Genomic DNA, 4,030 nt, shown 5'->3' with positions numbered 1-4,030 from the left:
CTCAGGGATTTCATTGATGGAAGTTCAGTTGGCAACCCAGGGCAGTCTTCGTCAAGAAGAAAGATGCAGAGGTAAACCTCTGTAATGACTGCTGGCAATTTGACCACTACCTGAAATCAATAATCCCAGGCTGCCTAGATCGGTTACGGGCAACTGTAATTTATGTCACTGAGGAGCCCCTGGAGATGGTGTCGGGAAGCAAATGTGGGACGGTGATGAGCACAGGACCATGCAGGTCATTCCACACTCCTGGTTCTGTTGCAGGATGGAATCCCCAGACTGCTACTTTCCAAAAATGATAATACCTTTTCTTCTTCTGATTTCAAAATAATGCAAGCGTATTATTATTGTTTTTAAAAATCAGTTGAACAGTTTAAAGAAGAATATGAAAATCCCACCCTTAATCCTGCCACCTGATGAAAATACTCTGTGTAAATCCTTCCAGACGTTTTTCTGTTCATATATCTCGAGCCCAGCACAATAGTTTTGAAAACAGGACTATATTTTGTGATTTAAACATTTTATTTTATTTTTTCATTGAGAAATATGGAACGTTTCATAAATTTGCATGTCATCCTTGTGCAGGGGCCATGCTAATCTTTGTATCGTTCCAATTTTAGTATATGTGCTGCTGAAGCAAGCACGACATTTTGTGATTCTGTCACTCTAATATGTCATAAATATCTTTCCAAAAGCGTATAGATCAATGTTGCTCTTTTTAGTGGATTTAAGATATTCCATAAAAGAGATTCTATTATAGAGATGAAATATTAAATATAGCCATTCCCTTCTTTTAAATTGTTTTCAATTTGCCATGATTATACACAAAGCTGCAACAAACACCCTAGTATATTTTTGATATTTCAACATGTTGTCATTAATCCTGACCCTGAAAGACAAGGCTCCAGGAACCTCAGTCTCGCCTGCGTACACCCACTTGATAAATTATGGCTGAAACATTCATTTGTTCATTCATTCATTTACTCAAACAATATTTCCTGGGTGACCATGATGTTCCAGACACAAGCCTATGCTTTGTGGAAACACTGAATAAAACAGCCAAACTCTTTGCCATCAGAATGTTCATATTTAGGCAGGGGAGATAAGTGATAAATAAGAAATGACAGTGTGTTACAAAGTGGCAGGTGTTAAAGAGAAACATAGGTAGGGAAAAAAAGTTAAAAAAAAATAGTCATTCAGAATTTATTCCTTGTTATCTATCATTACCATGCTATTTAGTTTAATGCACCAAACATCTGTTTAGCCCCTGTGTTGTGCCATAAACTGTACTAGGGATTGGGAATGAGGGGTGTAGACTTGCGTGGAGCATGAGGCCTAGCACAGACAAGCTCGCATCTCATCATCTTGCTTGTGACTTAACCATTTCATGTATGTATATTTTCTCTTCACAACTAGATTAGAAAGTCCTAGAGGGCAGGAATCCATACTTTGTACTGCTCTGTGTCTTCCTGAGCTTTTAACACAATATTTTTGTACAGAGTTAGTGTTCAATAAAGTTGGTCCATACCTGTGCAATAGAAATAATGCAGGTGGTTTTGAGAGATGGCAAACTGGGTTCTGATATTCCAGGAAAGATTTGGGGTGAGTTAGTGCTTCTTAAGCTCTGGGTGAAACAAAGCACTGATTCATACCCAAGATTAATGAGACAGCCACTTATTCAGATCATGGTCTTGGCATTTTTAAAAAACTTGCTCCATATCATGTATCAAATAATTAAATATAGTCATGTAAATATAGTAATATTAAATATAGTAATTTTAGCAAATGTGCAAACCTGGCTGAATCAGTAACATTATCTTTTATAGAAAAACATAAACCAAGTGGAGAAATGTGCCAGGTTATCATCTGGCTCCCTGTGGCTCATGTAGGCTGCCCCCAAATCCTGCTAACACACACCAAATTCTGCCTGCAGGGGGAGCTCCAACATTCATTTCAGTCTCAAGGCCTTAGTCTTGAATGACTCCCTCAACCCTCGGACAGCACCTGGTTTTGAACTCCTCCCAAACTTCCTAGCTACCAACTGGCTGTTTCACCTGCCATTAATTTTTTTATTTTTATTTTTAATTTTTATTTAAGCAAAATTGATTGTACATATTTTGGGGGTTCAACGTTGAGATATGTTGATCAAATCAATATTACTAGCATATATATTGTTACAAATCATACTTATTCTTTATGCCCCTTGCCCAATCTCATCCCTTCCCCCTACCCCTTCTAATTACCCCAGATTTCTTCTCTCCTTCTGAAAGAATAATGGTTACTCTGTTGATTTGCTGCCTAGATGATCTGTCCAATGCTGAGAGGTGTGATCAGGTCCCCCAATATTATCATAGAGCAGATGCTTCTTCTGTCACTCTGGAATGGGCTTTGTGGAGAGAGACATCCTCTTCTTTTCTTGATCTCTGCTGGTGACTCTCCTTGTGTCAATGCACTCCAGTGGCTGGAGGACCATCTGTGTGGTGGTTGTGGCATCTAGCAACTTTCACAGCAGCCATGGTTATTGTGGTGGCTGTGGTGGGCCACCCACATGGAGGCGATGTTTTTGACATGCTCCTTGGCGCTGGTGGTGGCCTGGTTGTGGAGCGGGGCTGGTCCCCAGGCAGACCTGAGGTGCTGGTGGTGTGTCTGAGCTGGAACTAATTTTTTTGTCCTTTGCTTACTTCTACAGTGGGGGAACTTTCTGTGGGGACCAGTACTTGAACTCTGTGGTTTAGCTAAATTGCTGCTTTGCTGCTGCTTCTCTAGGGAAGGCTTTTTGTGCAGCTCAGTTTATAATGGTTGACTTTATAGGTACTTCTGGCTCTCCAGAGACTCAGTGCACCTGGGTTGTGTAGAAACTCTGATCTGGACGGGAGTCTTTTCATCAAACTGCACCCCCTGCAATTCTATATTCCTGACCAGTCTCTTCTGAGTGGTCCTACGCTGATTGGGGTGCAGATCAGCTGTCTTTGTTGTGCCCCAGTGTTCCCCCAGTGGACCCGTCTCTCCCACTCCCTGTGCAGCAAACACTTCCTGTGGGATGGGCCGTGCACCAGTCCCTTGCGATGACTCACTGGCCTCTGAGTGGCTCCATTTATTCAATTGTTGTGCCTCCTCACTTGTATGTGGGTCCACGGGAAGACTATTAGTGGTCTTGCTGGCCTGGGGACCACCAAGGCTGTCTTCTCCCCTGCCACCTCTAAGCAATTCCGTCCAAAGGGCACAGCTGTGGCTTTTGCTGGCTCCTGCTCCATGTGCTCAGCAGCTCTAGCCTTAAAGTGGCCACAGCACAAAATGGTCAGAGCAGTTTTTTCTTTCTCTCATCATGGCTTCTCCCGCCTTCATGCACTCTGTAGGTCTCTTCTCCCCTTCCGCTGAGCTCTAGCAGCCCCAGCTTGGCTGTTCTTGCTTTTTTATGTAGTTGTAAATTGGTTGATTTCTGGGAGAGAGTGATGCTGGGGACTGTCTATTCTGCCATCTTGACCAGAACTCTCATCTGCCATTTAAAAAAGTCCTTGTTATACAAGCATAGGTAACTCTAAAACTGTGATGCAGTGCAGGATAAGACTTTGGCATTACAGTGGTCATGACTGAATGCCTAATATTGTCAGGGATTTTGTCCTGCATGTTACATTCAAGGGTATTTCAAAAAGTTCATGAAAGATTTGTATTTCCTTTAAATTCTGTTTTTCCACAAACTTTTGAAGTACCCTCGTATATTATTCTTAACTCTCACAGCAGACTTACAAGAGGAGTACTATTATTCCCACTTTGCCGACAAAGACTCTGAGGTTGAGACAGGTTAAGTAACTTGCCTGAGGTCATAGTGTAAGTGGTGGAGGCAGATCTTCCTAAACAAGGGCCCATGCACCTATTACCTTGCATACTGCTCTCTGTAGCTTCCCTTAGTTACTCATTTGTCTATTTACTCATTATTCTTACTATCATCATATTATTGTCATAGTTGATGTCATTCTGGCAGAAGCAGTACAGTTTGTGTGTGTATGTGTTTGTGTGTGTGTGTGAGAGA

The 4,030-nt window shown here is 41.9% G+C and overlaps 1 non-coding gene across 1 annotated transcript; it reads right to left on the bottom strand.

Annotated features, from left to right (window-relative positions):
- Positions 1-540: 540 nt before the first annotated feature.
- On the bottom strand, positions 541-644 carry LOC134385311 (U6 spliceosomal RNA). The gene has a single exon (XR_010024303.1). It is a non-coding gene; the product is annotated as a U6 spliceosomal RNA (small nuclear RNA).
- Positions 645-4,030: the final 3,386 nt, after the last annotated feature.

The sequence above is a fragment of the Cynocephalus volans genome, chromosome 8 (genome assembly GCF_027409185.1).
Source record: "Cynocephalus volans isolate mCynVol1 chromosome 8, mCynVol1.pri, whole genome shotgun sequence".
Classification (NCBI taxonomy): Eukaryota; Metazoa; Chordata; class Mammalia; order Dermoptera; family Cynocephalidae; genus Cynocephalus; species Cynocephalus volans.
This window is presented reverse-complemented; position numbering and strand designations above follow the sequence as displayed.